This window comes from Anomaloglossus baeobatrachus, chromosome 12 (genome assembly GCF_048569485.1).
Source record: "Anomaloglossus baeobatrachus isolate aAnoBae1 chromosome 12, aAnoBae1.hap1, whole genome shotgun sequence".
Lineage (NCBI taxonomy): Eukaryota > Metazoa > Chordata > Amphibia > Anura > Aromobatidae > Anomaloglossus > Anomaloglossus baeobatrachus.
Genome location: NC_134364.1, coordinates 55,967,477 through 55,987,247, shown reverse-complemented (window position 1 = coordinate 55,987,247; position 19,771 = coordinate 55,967,477). Strand labels below are relative to the sequence as shown.

Below are 19,771 nucleotides of genomic sequence, written 5' to 3'. Positions count from 1 at the left end.
CCGTGTGCTTGTTGCCTGGGCCAGATCACTCCAGCTGCTTGCCTCCTGTGACCTGTGGGCCCTAACTGTGGCTGCGGCTTTTGGTTGTTGTGGTGTGGGCTTTGAGGGCCCCACACCGGCAGGTTTAGCAGGGAAAGGTGGATCTATCCCCGCTCCGGGATCTGCCGCCCGTTTGGGCCTGGTACTCCCTAGCAGTCTCCTTACTTCCCACTCCGTGCTCTCTCTCTAGCTGAGATGGGTTTCGGGTAGCACTCCTAGGTGACCGTTCTCCCCGTCGGTAGCCACTGCGCGGACGCTGTCAGACTACAGCAGCCCACGGGATCTGCTCCTCACTCGAGCTCCCTGGACTCTGCACTGAACTCGCTCACTGCTCCTCCTCTCCTGTTCTTGCCTACGCCACCTAGCAACCAGACTCTCTTACCACACCCCTTGAGAGGAGATGGAGGCTTTTGGCCCCCTCCACTATTCCAGTGGAGGTGAAGGCTTTTCCCCCTCCTGGGATCCCCAGGGGTCCTCTCAAAGGTACATGTGTGAGACCTGATCACTATGCGCCTGTGTAGTCACACCTCGGTCAGCCTTCTGGATTACCTGTATTGTACTGTCCCCAGCATGGGTGCAGTACTCAGTGGTGCCTGACCAGGTCAGGGGCGCCACAGATGTACATACAGCAGTCTCAGTATCTCCAATATGATGTATATTCAGCAGTCTGTGTCTTCTACGTGATGTGTATTCAGCAGTCTGTTTCTAGTAGGTGATAATTATACAACAGACTGTGTCTCCTGTGTTAAGTGTACTCAGCAGGCTGTGTCTACTCAGTGATGTACATACCGCAGTCTGTGTCTCCTATGTGATGTATATACAACAGTCTCATTGTTTCCAACATGATGTGTATTCAGCAGTGTGTTTCCAACATGATGTGTATTCAGCGGTGTGTTTCCAACATGATGTGTATTCAGCAGTGTGTCTCCAACATGATGTGTATTCAGCAGTGTGTCTCCAACATGATGTGTATTCAGCAGTGTGTCTCATTCATGATGTGTATTCAGCAGTCTGTGTCTCTTATGTGATGAATATACAGCAGTTTGTGTGTCCATGATGTGTACTCAGCAGCCTTTGTCTCCTCAGTGATGTATTAACAGGAGTCTCTTCTATGTGATATGTGTATAGCAGTCTGGTGTCTGCTGTGTTATGAAAATACAACAGTCTGTCTGCTTTGTGATGTATATACAGCAGTCTTAGGGGTACTTTGCATGCTGCGACATCGCTAGCCGATGATAGCGATGCCGAGCACGATAGTACCTGCCCCCGTCGCATATGCAATATCTTTTGATAGCTGCCGTAGCGAACATTATCGCTACGGCAGCGTCACACACACCTGCCATGCGACGTCGCTCTGGCCGGCGACCCGCCTCCTTCCTAAGGGGGCAGGTCGTGCGGCGTCACACGGCAGCCGTCCAATAGAAGCGGAGGGGCGGAGATGAGCGGGACGTAAACATCCTGCCCACCTCCTTCCTTCCGCATTGGCGGTGGAGGCAGGTAAGGAGATGTTCCTCGCTCCTGCGGCTTCACACACAGCGATGTGTGCTGCCGCAGGAACGAGGAACAACATCTTATCTCCTATTGGTGCGACATTATGAAAATGTACGACACTACACAGATCACCGATTTACGACGCTTTTGCGATCGTTTATCGGCACATCTAAGCTTTACACGTTACGATGTCATTACCGACGCCGTATGTGCGTCACTTTCGATTTGAACCCGACGATATCGCAGTAGTGATGTCGCAACATGCAAAGTACCCCTTAGTGTCTGTCTGCTATGTGATGATGAATATACAGCAGTCTCAGTGTATCCTATGTGATGTGTATTCAGCAGTCTGTCTCCTCAGTGATGTATATACCGCAGTCTGTATTTTCTATTAAATGCATTCACAGCAGCCTCAGTGTATCCTATGTGATGTGTATCAGCAGTTTGTCTCCTCAGTGATGTATATACAACAGTCTGTGTCTCCTATGTGGTGTATATATAGCAGAATGTCTCATATGTGATATATATACAGCAGTCTAGGTATCCTGTGATTTATATACAGCAGTCTTAACATTTACTTTTATGTGTATTAAGCAGTCTTTGTCTCCTCTATGATATATACACAACAGTTTGTGTGTCTCTTTTGTGACATGTATGTATAGCGGTCTGTCTCCTACATGATGAATATATAGCAGTCTGTGTCCCATTGTGATGTGTAACCAGCAGTCTGTGTCTCCTACGTGAATATACACCAGTCTTAGTCTCTTTTGTGATGTATATATAGTAGTCTGTGTCTCCCATGTGATGTGTATTCAGCAGTCTGTGTCTCCTATATGATTTATATACATCAGTCTGTCTTCTATGTTATGTATAAACAGTAGCTTCAGTGTATTCTGTTGTGTATACAGCAATCTGTGTCTCCTATGTGATATTTTGTAGTCTGTCTCCTATATAATGTATATACAGCAGTCTGTCTCATGTGATTTATATACAACAGTTTCAGCATTTCCTGTGATATGTATTCAGCAGATTATGTCTCTGATATATACAGTCTGTCTCCATTGTGATGTGTGTGTATGTATATAATATATATAAAATCACTGTTTCTCCTATGTAATGTGTATTCAGAAGTCTGTGTCTACTCAGTGATGTATATACTGCATCATAAGTGTCTCCTATGTGATGAACATGCAGCAGTCTGTGTATTGTATGTAAAGTTAATACAGCAGTCTGTCTCCTATATGTGTATAGAGCAGTCTCTCTCCCATGAGATGAATATGCCACAGTCTATCTCTTTTGTGATGTATATACAGCAGTCAGTGTCTCCTATGGGATGTGTTATCAGCAGTCTATGCCTGCTATGTGTTGAATATAATGCAGTCTCATGTGATGTTTATTCAGCAATCTTAGTCTCTTTAGTGATGTATTAACAGCACAGGAGTCACAGTATTTCCTATGTGATGTGTATTCAACAGTCTGTGTCTCCTTAGTGTTATATATATTGCAGCCTCAGTGTCTTCTATGTGATGTATATACAGCAGTCTTGATGCATTTTATGTGATGTTTATCAGCAGTGTGAGTTCCTCAGAGATGTATATACCGCAGTCTTAGTGTCTCCTATATTGTGTATTCAGCAGTCTGTTTCCTCAGTGATGTATATACTGCAGCCTGTGTCTGTTATGTATATACAGCAGCCTCCGTGGATTTTGTTAGGAAACACAGATTGCTGTATATACAATGTGATTTGTATACAGTAGTTTGTCTCCTGCATGATGTATATTCAGCAGTCTGTCTTCTATGTGATGTATAAACAAGTCTGTGTCTCTAATGTGATGAACATACAGCAGTTTCATTGTCTCTATATGATATATAGTCAAGTCAGCAATCTGTCTTATCAGTGTTGTATATACCACAGTGTGTGTCTTCTATGTGATGTATATACAGCAGTATTAGTGACACCTATGTGATGTATATAAAGCAGTCTCCGTGTATCCTATGTGATTTTTATCAGCAATGTGTGTCTCCTTAGTGATGTATATACCACAGTCTGTCTTCTATCTCTTGTATATACAGAAGCCTCAGTGTGTTCTGTTATGATTCAGCAACCGAGGAGGATCAAAAAATGCGGAAATCCAAAAAGTAACCAGAGTGGCTGGAACCTTAACGGACTGCAGTCTTAATCCTGACGCACAACTAGAAGTAGCTGTGGGACGAGCCTACGATGACCTAGTCGTCTCGACACAGCCGGAGAACTAAATATTCTTACAGATAGAAATATAAGAAAAGCTAATCTGCCTCGGAGCAATCCCCAAAGATATAGATAGTCCCCCACATGTAAAGACTACGGTGATATAGGAAAACACAATACAAAGCTACAAAAACAGGTTGAGCAAAGGTGAGGCCCAAACTATCTTTATAGGCAAGGATAGGAAGGAGCACTGTCTGCAGCTGTAAAAACCCTAATAAATACCAGAACGTCTGATATTGAAAACCCTGAGACCAAACAGCGTCTCCCCCACTATATCAGCACTCTGATGTTACTGGGATCCAAAAACGCTAATATAGATGAGGGACTGAATAAATACCAAGCATGAAAAACCCCACTACATTAGAGAATCATGGAGCTGGGTATACAGACACTTCCAGCAGGGAATGATCCAATTCCACCAGGAACTCCACACAGGAAAAATAGGAATCAAGCATTAAGTATCAAAGCAGAAAAAAACAACAAGAAAGGGGAAACAATAAGCAGAGGTACAAGACCAACTTATCTGAGAGGAGTTCTGGTAGAGAGAAGGGCTGGTTTCAGAATGTCCTTAACACACAGGATATCCATTGAGCACCGTCAAGTAACAGGAGAAAACTACTCAGCGATATAGCCCAATCTGAGAGACCTGATTGCCAGTCCTCCACAGGTGTGTGGCTTTCATTCCACAAATCAACTGCACCGCCAGCACTGACCACAAGAGGGAGCCCCAAACTGGCAAAAGTATTCACAGCAGTGTTCTATGTATATGCAGCTGTCCTAGTGTCTCCTATTTGATTTTTATACAGCAGTCTGTGTTTCATGTCATGTATAAAGCAGTCTAGGTCTTTTATGTGATATATTTACAGCAGTAGCAGTCTGTTTCCTATGTGATTTATATACAGCAGTCTGTCTCATGTGTGATGTATACAGCAGTGTCAGCATCTCCTATGTGATGTTTGTCTCCTCTGTGATATATACACGACAGTCTGTCCTCCTTTGTGATGTGCATATAGCAGCCTCAGTGTATCCTATGTGATGACTATACAGCATTCTGTGTTGCCTATTTCTTGAAAATTTGTGATTTCTGTCCTTAACTACCAATGATGGAGAAACTTTTATTTTATATTCTGACCTTGAACAATGAAACAATGTAAGCTGCCCTGTGATTGGTTGCTACAAAAGACAGTTTATAGGTCTTCATCCATATATTTAGCCATATAGGAGGACATACAGAGGGAAAGAAGAATGGAGAGAGACCTGGGAGCTGCCAGGAGGGATTATATACATGAAAATATCATTTTGTTGCTCACAGGAAGTTAGAGACTGACTTCCTGTCTACACATTAGCGCATGTACACACCGGTTGTCAGTCTGGTGATGACATGATCCACCTTTCTATAGTGAAGGGGGAAAATGTTTGGATGTAATTTGAGACTGGATGAAATTACTTAAATAGTGATGGTGACCAAGTATTACATTCAAAAAGGAAAAATGTTCTGGAGTGCTTTTTTATTTTATTTTTTTAAGGTACCATTCACACATGGTTTAAAACAAAATTGCTGTTTTTTTCCTTCTTGCATTAGCGCAAATCACAGCAGGTTTCCATCAGTCAATTAATATTATCCCAAAAAATTAGTGTCTGAGCCACCATCAGTATGTCCAATAGCATGAGTGTGCGGTAGGATTACTCAACACCAGATCAAAAAATAAACCCTTTCAGAGGGAATTAAACAAAATAAGCGCAGATATAGTTTTCAGACTTCTGGGCTGACTATTCAGCCAATGTAAAATAATAAATCACGCACCAGACAACACATTTATGTCATTTTTCCAAGGAATATTCCATAGCCCTGTGTGTCTCCAAGAAGAGATCCTTGGAAGAGCCAACTATTACTGCATCAGTTACTTCTAATGGCCACTAGATGGTGCTCTGGCCACTTGCTGTAAATAGCATTAGCCATATCAGTGACCACCCACAGAAGATGCAGCTCTCAGCTCTGGTGGTATACAGGTGATTGTAAAAAAAATCAGCACAGACTGATGGAAAGGAAAATGACAAATATTTAAACATTTCATGGCATGTCGTACTCTGCGGACAGCTCGCTCCACTAGAACAGCTAATTCTAGATTTTGCCAGGAATAAGGTCGGTATTAATTTTCCATCCTGTCTATGGATTTGTTGTTATCACTTTGCAAAAAGTGTTTCGATTGCAGATGCAAATTGATTGTGAGATCTGTTTCTATGCTGCAGTTTTGCACCTGCTTGTTTATATTCTTTAAGGCGACACAATGTAGCAGAGCTGAATTTGTCATTTAACTGTTTGTTTTGTGCATTCTGATAACTTATTGCGTTACGATTACGGATTAGGGATGATGGTGGTCCTATAGGTAACCGAAGTTGTAATGCTGCAACGTCAAGGTGAGTTGCAACGAACTTGGCTCTGCTACATCTGTAGGTAGAAGTTTCAGCTGAAGCTACTCAACATGTGTCCTGTGCATTGTGGGGCTGCTGATTGAGTTATATCTCTTGGTAATGCTTAGATGTCAAAAAACACACACACACACACACACACACACACACACACACACACACACACACACACACACACACACTGTACATATATACATACATACTGGTGTATATATATGTGTTTATGTATATGTGTATGTATGTGTGTATATATATCTCATGTATAAAATACAGTAATATATTTTTTTTTATATATATATATATATATGTGTATGTGTATATGATGTCTTTGCGTATATATATATATATATATATATATATATATATATATATATTATATAGTGTGTGTGTGTGTGTGTGTGTGTGTGTGTGTATATATGTATATATATATATATATATATATATATATATATATATATATATATATATATATATGTGTGTGTGTGTGTATATATATATATATATATAATATATGTATATGTATGTGTGTGTGTGTGTATATATAATGTACATATAATGTATGTATGTGTGTATTTGTATATATGTTAGTATGTATGCGTATATAATGTGTGTGATATGTGTATATATAGTGCACGCGTGTGTATATATATATATATATATATACACACTGTGTGTATGCACGTACACACACACACATACACACCTTCCACCACTTGTGAATCTAAACAGCCCTTCCTTATATTTTTCCCTGCTTTCTTATTTCACTCCGTCCCTGATTTAATGTATTTTACTAATGTAACTTTCTCGATACATCATGTGGTATGTCTGGAAAGTTAGAAGCCGAGAAAATAAGTATCCAACATGCTGAGACTTGTAGTTCTACACTAGCCAGCTACACCTTTGCCTGAGCTAATCCCTATTTCTAGGGGAAATAATAACGGTTGATTGACAGAACGTTCTGCTTTCTAAGAAACTCTTCTATCCACCAGTTGTGCCTGAACTTGCATGAATTTTTTTTCTCGAATCCTTAATTGAGCCTTAATGATCCGGCGCTGTGACTATAAAAAGTGCACTTAGCACACTATGAACTGGAGATATCGACTGATCAAGGTCCAGGATTGCATATCGACTTGAAAGTAACTTTCCATGTAAAACTGGTTAGCAACTACAAGTCTCAGCACAACCGTGGAAGGCTACAATAGCATAGAATAATAACAACTGATCCTAAAAGTTATATATATATATATATATATATATATATATATATATATATAATATATTAGAATCTGTTTCCATCCTTATAAACTTATAGTTTGCCAACAAGCCTTTTCCATTTCTTAAAGGAAAGTGGTTTTCGGATTTCTACTCTTGCATCTCTAGAGGTAATTTATGAGTCTATATAGATGTTGCATATATTATATTTTCACCAGTACTTATGCCATGCCGTCCATATCCCATATTCCCTCCCATCATCACCAGTTTCAGACCCACAAGTATGGGACGCTTTTCATATGAAGCTAATTAGCTTTCTAGTAAGTTTCTGTTGCGTTGCATGCACACAGAGGCAGAACACGTAAACTCCTGCAGATGTTGGGATCTGACCCCCGGAGCTGCCATGAGTCAGTTTCTATATAAATTGGGGCCAGAGAAAGGTAATGGTGGATACTAGGAACTCGCTGTATCCAGAATAATTGAATAGTGGGGTCAACAACATTGTTGGTTATAAATGACTTAGTGACCAAATGTAGAACTGGTGGAGGAAGGTTGAACTAGATGGACCTAGGTCTTTTTTCAACCTTAGTAACTATGTAACTATGTAATTGCTGAAAACCGAGGGCCAAGAATAAAAGCAATCCTGGGATAAATCGTTAAAACTTGGAGCAGTCCCTCAAAATAAGACTATCAGGGCAGAGCTGGAATTGCGTAATGATGAAATATAGATTTATTTTTTTTTGCTGAAAAATAGGGTAATAGAGAGGGAAGTGGGTACATCTGCAAGGAAAAAAATCCCCTTTGTCTCTGTTCTTGGAGGTGTAACTACCAGATTGGTAGATTGCAAAAATCTATAATCCAGAAATCTGTAATTTCTTTATATCTGAGTCAAATTTGACATTTATCTCTGTGTCATGCACCATTACATAACTCTGATTATATAGGATGAGCTGTGCCAAATGATAAACTCATTTTTCCTCTGCAGGTGTATGAGTATTTCTGTGCTGACCCAATAGTGTTTAATAGGGAGGATTCACCTATACAAAGTCAGATGTTATTTTTTTTCCAAGACTTTTCACAACTTTCAGTAGAGATGATTTCTCCTTGAGGAGATGAACAATGCTACCTGGTGGGCAAATAATATGCAAAATAGCTTATTTGCACAATGTGTTGGGTCTGCAATTATTGATATCCTTACTTGAGATCACTTAAAGGGATCCTACCAACACATTTTTACATGAAAACTCGTAGTATGGCTGGATAGGTGCTTGCCTCCCAAATTAAAATCATACCATTTTTATTGAGATCTGATGTGGCAGTCATGAGAAATCTAGTGTAGAAGTTATATGCAAATCAAGCAGGAAGTGCACTGGGGGCATGGAAGAAGCATTTCCTGGTTGATTTGCATATGACCCCTACACTGGATTACTCATGACTGGCACATCGGATGTCTACAAAAAAGGTGTCCTTTTTATCGGGGAAGGGGCAAGAGCCTGTTTAGCCAGACCACAAGCTTATATGCAAAAAGATGCTAACAGCTTTAAGCAAGAAGAGAAAATGCTTTAGCCTTTACCTGTAATCTTTAGAGGGGGATATTGTATTAGTTTACATAGGACTGGCGGGTTCTTAATTGTCACAGTGCAAAAAAAAGACCTTTCCTATAATTTATGTTTCTGTGCAGTGGAATAAAAACATCTGTTTTGTGCAGTTACATCTGCCAGGGAGCAGCAATTTTATAGCGCTGAGATATCTACTGGACCTATGCCAGTACTGAGACTATCCGCTGACTCAGTCGTTGAAGTAAGATGGGGTGGGAGGAATCAATATTGATGAGGTTGAAGGTTCCTTGGAGCAGGACAGTTCTTCTATGCCTGCTCATGACTTGCATACATGCTTAAAATTTAGATTAAATTCATGTTATAGCTTCCTTTAGCCGGCGTGTACTACATACAACATATGGTGGTATACGTATATACGTATGGTATTACGTGATTGATCCTACTCCACCATGATGTGGATACGGGCTGATATGTGATACACCGGACTGTCCTTGGGGAATATCATGAGGTTAATACAATGTGACAGATGGAGAGGCCAGGAAACTGTGTAGTGATGTTAGACAGTGGTGCCAGCAGAAGATTGCACAAGAAATGGGAATTAGACGAACTGTAGAGAAATTTCAGACTTGGGAGGAAACGTAATTGTGGTCAATTATGTTCCTTTAGAGTAAAATTGTAAGTGCTTTGAAGAATAGAGCGGAAGATATGGGCAGTAGTAACAGCACGGGCTGCGGTGAAATCTACGTCTAGTAGACTTGATCCAAGCTTCTTCCTCCAGTGGAATTACACAGTGGGATTACAGACTTCTTTAGAACGGGAGATCCAAGTCATGCTTTTGAAGAGGTTATCATACGGACAACATTTTATTACCTCTCCATTAGGATAAATCTACGATTGCTGTGGGTTCAACGACTAGGACATCCGCAATCCCAAGAGAAGGAGTCTCGTGTGAATAGAAATGAGGTGATCACATTCTTTACCCGAGGAGGCACAAAACTCCTCATTGATATGGCCACATTAGGATTCAACACGAAATCGAGAGACAATGTCTCCAATAGGGTGAAAAAACTTACATCACGTCTATATTCCACCACATGCAACGTTTTGACCACACATGGTCTTTATCAAGCACAACTTGATGTGTCGAAACGTTGCATGTGACAGAATAAAGATGTGAAGTTTTTTCACCCTATTGGAGACGCTGTCTTTCGATTTCTTCTGATGTTTGTTGCCAAGTGCACTCCTTGGTGAGGACTTGCGTCCCATTTTTTGTGAATTTAATTTCCTGCTGGGACAAGTGCTGCAAATTTTTCTATTTCTGCCCCATTAGAATCCCAGTCAACAAAATGAGGACAAAGATTGTGTCACATATCCAAGGCTCAGGGTTTTGATGTCTATTGACATAGCTGAAAGAGAAACCACTAGTCACATTTCTATGTACATGTGTTTTGGAAAGGTGTCTACAGAGTGAGATGTCCAAGTTTCGTGAGTTATCAGATACCATGCGGTAACATTGATGGGGATCTTTGATCAGAGTCCCAGATTCATCACCAGAAAAGGGACTTGAATCTCCTATATTGCCCTAGCTCTCTCCTAGCTACTAGACTTATGCCAGGTCCAAAGGTGCAAAGTTGGCTAAAGGTGGCTATTTTCATCAGAGCCAATGGTTTTGTATGGTGATACAGGGATCTTGCCCAACCAGTTGCTCCATTCAGCTCCTTTTAGCTTGTTGTTTTATGACCAGGAGATATGTCTCCATTTGGTGGATCAGTGGAGGTCCTGATGGTGGGATTTACTCCTAACAATTATCACTAAATGATAAATTATGTAGACTGGAATATTTCTTCTGGCAGTGACCTCCACCAATAACAGCAGCTGGTCACATAATTGTTACGAGGCCTTTGAGTAGTGCCAAATTGTCCTTGCGCCTACCCACATCTCCTGACATTCTCCATTTATGTAAGGCAGAAGTCTGAAGGATTTGTATGGAGCAGGTGCTCCATAACTAGCGGGTGCTGACTGTTATGCCCCAAAGTCGTGGTAACTAGTGATTAAATATTCGGAATATTTGTACCGAATACCTAGTACCATTCCAGTATTCGTCACGAATAACGAACCAAATTCAAGTCAATGAGGAACCCGAGCATTTTTCTTTGAACATTTCCTGGAAAAATGCTGGGGTTCCCATTGACTTGCATTAGGTCCATTATTAGTGGCGAATACTGGAATAATACCAGGTGTGCAGTACAAATAACCCAAAACCAATTATTTAGTATTCACTCATCACTAGTGGTAAATGCTGTGATTGGAATTAGCTCTTATCACTGCAGCTTAACCCCTTAAATGAAAAGCCACCATGGCATCTAAGGGGTTAGACGTGAGGCTTCAGTTATTCATTATGCTATGGACAGCTGACAGTTTGGATCTTTGCCTTGGGCCCCGAAACTCATTGCTATGGACAGCTGAGTGGCCTGAGTTTGGATATTTGCTTTGGGCCCCCAGATTTCGATGTATGCCTTCTTTTTTGGCACCCAGCCCCCATCCTGCTTTCTCTATACATCTGGTATATGTGATAAGGGACTAATATTAGCACCAATTACCCTGTGCTTTATTGGCATATAACTGATTATTTCGGCATTATTATACGTATAATGTAGCCAGCACGTCACCCCCTCCTTGTTCACTGCACGTTTCCCAGTTTAATGTCCCCATCACAGGCTTGGCATAGCCTTGATAATTGGAGCCAGTGGGCCGCCACTGAATAAATATGAGGTTGCTGCTTTCCTTGTCTTCCGTGGATCCATTCTTGTATAATGATGATTCTTGCAGTATGTAATGCCTTTTATTAGATGAGAAGATTTCGGGTTTCTAAATACACAGATGTTCTTACCTTCTATGCAGAGCTCACTTAATGAAGCAAACATTATTCACATCATTGAGCATCCATATTCAGTTTTATCAGGCACAAACTTTGGTGGCAATACGATATTTAGAGAGAAAATATCAAGACCTCAAGGGTGTGTTTTAAGGACACGGCACAGAGAAGTGTTCCTAGATGTAGAGTACATAGAAGGGTTTTTCTTTTAGTATTTTAGCATTATACATTTATGGTACTTAACGTGTACGTGTCATTTGAGGTAACTTTTCAGAATAAGCTGTCTAGTATGTATTATTTCTGGCCATTATATGATTTACATCCAGCTTTTTTCACCAGTTTTCTCTTCTTTCTTGTTTTCAGTCCTCTCTGAGCTGGTGAGTTGAGACAAGCTGCAATGATGTCTCCCATACACTGCACACCCAGAGACTTGAGAGATTCCTGCTCTCCTATCTCTTTGTAGCATATGTTGAGAAGAAATAACAGCACAGAGCTACAGTATACAGCTGTACCAAGTGGTGCGGCTGTGAATCCAGCGCTAGGGTGAGATAACTTTCCTGGAAGCGTCAGCATAATCTGCTTGATCTCTTATGGAGTTGCGTCCTCCACACTCCACCTCTACATAGAATTTAATAGAGCTGTAGTTTTATTCTGTTGTGATCTGGCAGTCCATCTTGCCTTGACAAAGATGGATTTTAGCTGTATTTCTGAGTGAATGATTAAGCTAAGTGGAAGAAGTGTCTCATAAGTGGAGAAAGAAGCTACTATCTTAGATAACCTGCATTATTGAGTCTCTTATATTGGCTGGTACTATTTATGCAAAGTTTGTAGAAATGACAGTAACTAGTTATTCCCTTGAGGCTAGGATATGTTACACTTCCTAATCAGTGCACCCCCCCATCCAAGGAGGAGTACTGGTAGTGGACCCCCCCGCTCCATTTTCTTTCCAAGGAGGAGTAATGCTAGTGGCAACCTCCCCCTTCCCATCCAAGGAGGAGTAGTGCTAGTGGCAACCTCTCCCTTCCCGTCCAAGGAGAAATAGTGTTACTGGCAACCACGCCTTCCCGTCCAAGGAGGAGTAGTGCCAGTGGCAACCCCCCTTCCCGTCCAAGGAGGAGTAGTGCTATAAGCAACCTCCCTTCCCGTACAAGGAGGAGTAATGCTGGTGGCAATCCCCACCTCCTTCCCCTCCAATGAGGAGTGGTGCCAGTGGCAACCCCACCTTCCTAACCAATGAGGAGTAGTGCTAGTGGCAAACCCCCCTTCCCATCCAAGGAGGAGTAGTGCTAGTGGCAAACCCCCCTTCCCATCCAAGGAGGAGTAGTGCTAGTGGCAAACCCCCCTTCCCATCCAAGGAGGAGTAAAGCTAGTGGCCACCCCCTTTTCCCGTCCAAGGAGGAGTAATGCTAGTGGCCACCCCCTTTTCCCGTCCAAGGAGGAGTAATGCTAGTGGCAGCCCCCCCTTCCCGTCCAAGGAGTAATAGTGCTAGTGGCAACCCCCCCTTCCCGTCCAAGGAGGAGTAATGCCAGTGGCAACCCCCCTTCCCATCCAAGGAGGAGTAGTGTTGCTAGCAACCTCCCTTCCCGTTCAAGGAGGAGTAATGCTAGTGGCAATCCCCACCTCCTTCCCGTCCAATGAGTAGTGCCAGTGGCAACCCCATCTTCCTGTCCAATGAGGAGTAGTGCTAGTGGCAACCCCCCTTCCCTTCCAAGGAGGAGTAGTGCTCATGGCCACCCCCTTCCCGTCCAAGGAGGAGTAGTGCTAGTGGCAACCTCCCCTTCCCGTCCAAGGAGGAGTAGTGCTAGTGGCAACCCCCCTTCCCGTCCAAGGAGGATTAGTGGTAGTGGCAACCCCTCCTTCCCATCCAAGGAGGAGTAGAGCCAGTGCCCACCCCCCTTTCCTCTCCAAGGAGGAGTAGTGCCAGGGGCGACCCTCCATTCCTCTCCAAGGAGGAGTAGTGCCAGTGGACACCACCTCTTCCAGTCCAAGAAGAAGTAATGCTAGTTTAGTGGTGTAGTTACTTTACTATTTTTTTTACCTACATCATAGTAAACAAAAAAAAAAAATAACAGATGTAACCTGCTTGCTGGAAAATAAGAAGGTTCTGAGGTATCCTTTCAAAGCATTTTTGGGTATACTTTTAAATAGCAGGGCTGCACTTTTCGCACTGAATCGGTTCATTCCTCGGGCTCTTGTGCAGTTCCACATATATATGAGAAAACATGAGAAACAAAAATTACATCATACACGATAGAGGATGAACAATAAAATGTGTAATTTCTAAAACACCTATGGTTGGCGTTGGTAACAGAATTCTAGTATTTGGAGTGCACCAGTCTTGACCATTGCACCACTAAATGAGGACTCAAGGTTATAATTTACTAGTAACAATACATAAATATTGGTAGAGAACATTAAGGCCCTGTGCGCACGCTGCGGATTTTTTATATCCGCGGATTTTCCGCTGCGGAATTTATGAGCATGTCACTTCTTTTCCGCAGGTACCTGCGGTTTTTGCCATAGGTAATGGTAAAAATCCGCGGTGACCAACTTGCGGTAAATCCGCGGCAAAAACGCGGGTGCGGTTTTACCACGGTTTTTACCGCTGGTGCGGGATTCTTTCAGAGGGTCCGTTTTTTTTTATTAAGAAAAAGGCACTTTCTAGTGCGCACATAGCCTAAAGATTTTCCCCATTAATGTACATGGGGTCGGCTCCAGCTCCCTGCACATGTCGGCCAAGGCCACAGAAAAAAACAAATTGCAGTAGCCCCTTCATTCACCCACTGCTGCCCCATTACCAATCGGAAAGTAATGTCACATCGAAGTGATATGTCATCTTCACGTCATGAGATGGGAAAACCCCTTCAGATGATTTATCAAATTTCTGCTCAACATTTTGAACATTTTTGCACTATGGAAAGTCCTTGCACCATAGTGTGGTCGGTAAGAACACAAAGGCGCCACATTGAGTTTGTACAGTAGGATAGATAGTAGAGTTAATTTTGGTGAGTGCTCACCTTCTATAAGAGTGCAGTGATGGGCAGAACACTACTGCATTCTATGTACGGGAGGATTGGGTGCTTCTTAGTGTTCTCCTCCTCCATATGTGATTGTCCGTGTGCCTGGGGGGCATCAAAAAGCAACATGATGGTGACCAATGCTGGAAACTTGGCTTAATATGAGCAACGTGAAGTCAATTAGAGATGAGTGGACCCGTGGACGTTCGGTTGGGCAGGTTCAGTTGGAATTTAGATAAAGTTCAGTTTGGGACCTGGACTTAACCTGAACCTAATGGAAGACATGTATTGCGCAGTTTGGCTCTCCGCCCACATGGACGGGTATTTTTTTCCATTTTATTTTGTTTGATGCATACTACATCCAATCACGCTGTTGTTATCCTCAGTGCAAGCCAATGAAACACTGCCGGCAGCTCACATTGGGCACAGCAATGCTCGCATGAGTGAGGCACCTCAACACCGAACTATGCTTTTTTTGTAAAGTCTATGTTTGGCACGAAAACTGAACCTCGGGTTCCTCATCTCTATTAATATTATCTTTAGATTTCATTTAACTAATACAACTGGATAGAGGGGCCCTGGGATCCCCCAAAATACATAATTTTATTGGAGATGTTCAATAAAAGGAAATTGGCCATTCTTATGAGTTTCAAGCTTTAGTAACCGTCATGTCTACCATAATGATGGATCCATTGGGTTGTTGAGTGCCACTACTTTCTGGTGCAAATATGCAAATATCCACGCACAACGATGGTCTGTGAGGATAAAATGGAGGCATGTATTAGTCTCAGGGACATACCATTGGTGTAACCTGTGTAGTCGCATAGGGGCCCTAGAGGTCAGGGGGCCACTTCTACCTCCAAAGCAGGTGAAATTGTGCATTATGAGTAGCTATGGGGCTGCAAGGGCCCATATACTGTTCTTGCACAGGACCCTTTTCTACCTGTTTCTGCTCCTGAGATGAGATGAGATTTTGCTACTTTTGACGGCACATAACTCGCGCTACTGACCACTATACACATGAACGCAGTGACATCTTCAGTTCGCAGACGTGAATTGCTACCTTTATCTGCTCATAGTCTCATACTTATAAGTCACCGCTGTTTCTTATTTCTTTATTTTTTTTCTTCACTAGATTCACTTTAAGCAAAAGGGGCCATTAGGTTCAGTCCTCCATTGATGAAGGTATGATGGTATTGGCACTCAGTCTAAATGCATCCTTAGGACATTAAGAGGCTTGAAAACAAAAACCTTTACTGTTTTCTGTGCCAGAAAAAATAAATGCATTTCTTATATTATTTTCTGTCTCTACTAACTAGTGATGGGCGAGCAGTACAATGTTCGGTGCTGGGTACTCAAAATCATGAGTGATCACTTCGATGCTCGGGTGTCTCGAGCGTCCGATACTTGAGCCGAGCAGGTCAGATGCTCGGAGCGGCTCAACTCAAATAACGGGTATACACTGTGTGCAGACTTATTAGGCAAATGAGTATTTTGATCACATGATACTTGTTATACATGTCGTCCTACTCCAAGCTGTATAGGCTGAGAGCCAACTACCAATTAAGTAAATAAGCTGATGTGCATCTCTGTAATGAGGAGGGGTGCGGTGTAATGACATCAACATCCTATATAACGGGTGCATAATTATTAGGGAACTTCCTTTCCTTTGGCAAAATGGGTCAGAAGAGAGATTTGACGGGCTCTGAAAAGTCCAAAATTGGGAGATGTCTTGCAGAGGGATGCAGCAGTCTTGAAATTGCCAAACTTTTGAAGAGTGATCACTGAGCAATCAAGCATTTCATGGCAAATAGCCAACAGGGTCGCAAGAAGCGTGTTGGTCAAAAAAGGCGCGAAATAATTGCTCATGAATTGAGGAAAATCAATTGTGAAGCTGCCAAGATGCCATTTGCCACCAATTTGGCCATATTTTAGAGCTGCAACGTTACTGGAGTATCAAAAAGCACAAGGTGTGCCATACTCAGGGACATGGCCAAGGTAAGGAAGGCTGAAAAATGACCACCTTTGAACAAGAAACATAAGATAAAACATCAAGACTGGGCCAAGAAATATCTTAAGACTGATTTTTCCAAGGTTTTATGGACTGATGAAATGAGAATGACTCTTGATGGGCCAGATGGATGGGTCAGAGGCTGGATCAGTAAAGGGCAGAGAGCTCCACTCCACCTCAGACGCCAGCAAGGTGGAGGTGGGGTACTGGTATGGGCTGGTATCATCAAAGATGAACTTGTGGGACCTTTTTCGGATTGAGGATGGAGTGAAGCTAAACTCCCAGACCTACTGCCAGTTTCTGGAAGACAACTTCTTCAAGCAGTGGTACAGGAAGAAGTCGGTATCGTTCAAGAAAAACATGATTTTCATGCAGGACAATGCTCCATCACATGCATCCAACTACTCCACAGTGTGGCTGGCCAGTAAAGATCTAAAAGATGAAAAAATAATAACATGGCCCCCTTGTTCACCTGATCTGAACCCCATAGAAAACCTGTGGTCCCTCATAAAATGTGAGATCTACAGGGAGGGAAAATGGTACACCTCTCGGAACAGTGTCTGGAGGCTGTGGTGGCTGCTGCATGCAATGTTGATCGTAAACAGATCAAGCAACTGACAGAATCTATGGATGGTAGGCTGCTGAGTGTCATCATAAAGAATGGTGGCTATATTGGTCACTAATTTTTATGGGTTTTGTTTTTTCATGTCAGAAATGTTTATTTCTAAATTTTGTGCAGTTATATTGCTTTACCTGGTGAAAATAAACAAGTGAGATGGGAATATATTTGGTTTTTATTAAGTTGCCTAATAATACTGCACAGTAATAGTTACCTGCACAAACAGATATCCTCCTAAGATAGCCAAATCTAAAAAACCCCACTCCAACTTCCAAAAATATTAAGCTTTGATATTTGAGTCTTTTGGGTTGATTGAGAACATAGCTGTTGATCAATAATAAAACAAAATCCTCTAAAATACACCTTGCCTAATAATTGTGCACACTGTGTAATGGATGTCAATAATTGTGCAGTTCGGCTCTCGCATGCAACCAAACGCACAGCATTTCCACAAGCGGGAGGTTGAGTTTTTGGGGTTTTACTGTTTTGGACACACTACATCCGAACACCCCAGACACTGCGAATGGCTCTCCTTGGGGTGCCTACACACACCATTCAGTGAAGCGAGCCAACGTTTTGTGTTTGTGGTTTCCCGGATAAAACATCCGAGCACCCGTGATACTCGGGCCAAGCACCATGAGCATCTGAGCACCCCGATGCTCGATGGAGCACCAAACAGTGCCGCGCGCTCTCGCTCATCATTACTACTAACATTTCCTTTTGAATTTACAAAATTTGGATTTTACAAAAATCCTCTTTAAATCGAAATGTGTAAAGTTTAGTTTCCCTGTTTCTATACCTACAAGATGAGTAACTTTTATTTATGTTGTTCTGGTCCTGCGTTGCATCATGTCGGCTACATGAGCTCTAATCTCACAGCATTGTTGGCTTGTTCGGTGTCCGTTCAGAGGATGCGTCCCAGGTTTGATTTCAAAATCTGATGGTGGAAAAGTTTCCTCAAATGTGAAAATTTTGCTAAATTATTTGCGCTCACAGAAACTGAAACATGTTTCTCAAAAAGCCACACCAGACGCGTTGCTTACGAACACAACATTATTCCTGTATATGCCCTTCCCAGCCTAAAAATAGCAGCCTGCAGCCACCCCAGAATTGGCACATCGCAGATGCTCCAGTTCTGATGATTTGCCCAGTTCTTCCCAATTGCCCTGTTTCGGTGACAATTGGGGTAATGGTAGTTTGGGTTGATATCAGCTGTGTTGTGTCAGCTGGCATCAAGCCCAGGGGTTAGAAAACTCTCCATTACTATCAGACACCTCCATTATTAACCCAGTAAGTAAAAAGAAAAAAATACACAAATAGTTTATTTGAAATAATCACCAACTCTTTCCCTGGTTCACCAGCTTATTTAAAAATAAAACCATGCAGGTCTATTACTATTTGACTTGGCCACTCCAATACATTTACACGTTTCCCATTAAGCCTCGAGTGCTGCTTTAGCAGTAGCTTTGGGTCATTGTCTTGTTGGAAGGTGAACCTCTGTCCCAGTCTCAAATCAGTAACAAACTAAAACAGGTTTTGCTCAAGAATATCCATGTGTTTCGCATCGTCTATCTTCCCTTTGACTCGGACCATTTTCTGTGTCTTTGCTATCGAAAAACTGTGGGAATGGTGTTCTTGAGTGATGAGCTTTGTTGGTTTGGCGTCAGTCATAGTGTTTACCTTGGTGGAGAAAAAGTTCAATTTTGGTCTCATCTGACCACAGCGACTTCCCCCATACATTTGGGGACTCTCCCACATGTCTTTTGGTGAAATCAAAGTGAGTCTTAAAATTTTTGGCTGTAAGTAAAGGCCTTTTTTCTGGCCACTCTTCCAAAAAAGCCAGCTCTATTGTGATCATATGGACAGATAAGCCAGTCTCTGCTTGGGAACTGTGCAGCTCCTTCAGGGTTACCTTTTGGTCTCTGTGCTGCCTCTCTGACTAATGCCTTCCTTGCCCAGGCTGAAAGTTTTGGTGGGCGGCCCTCTCTTGCAGGTCAGTTGTAGTACCATGTTCTTTCCTTTTGATGATAATAGATTTGATGGTGCTCTGGGGGATCATCAGAGATGTTTTTTTAGAACTCAATCCTGACTTCTACTTCCCACTACTTTGTCTCTCACTTGTTTGGAGATCTCCTTGGTCTTCATGGTGTTGTTTGGTAATCTTCTTGGTCTTCATGGTGTTGTTTGGTTAGTGGTGCCTCTTGCTGAATGGTGTTGCAGCCTCTATGTCTTTTCAGAAAGATGTGTATATACTGACAGACCCTGAGAC

The 19,771-nt window shown here is 42.2% G+C and overlaps 1 protein-coding gene across 1 annotated transcript in view; it reads left to right on the top strand.

The window, feature by feature from the left end:
- Positions 1–5,790: 5,790 nt before the first annotated feature.
- The window catches only part of ESR2 (estrogen receptor 2), a 79,599-nt gene continuing 65,618 nt past the window's right edge, over positions 5,791–19,771 (top strand). The window contains exon 1 of the mRNA XM_075330785.1: positions 5,791–5,921. The gene's annotated coding sequence lies outside the window, so the exon portion shown is untranslated. The remainder of the gene's footprint in view (positions 5,922–19,771) is intronic.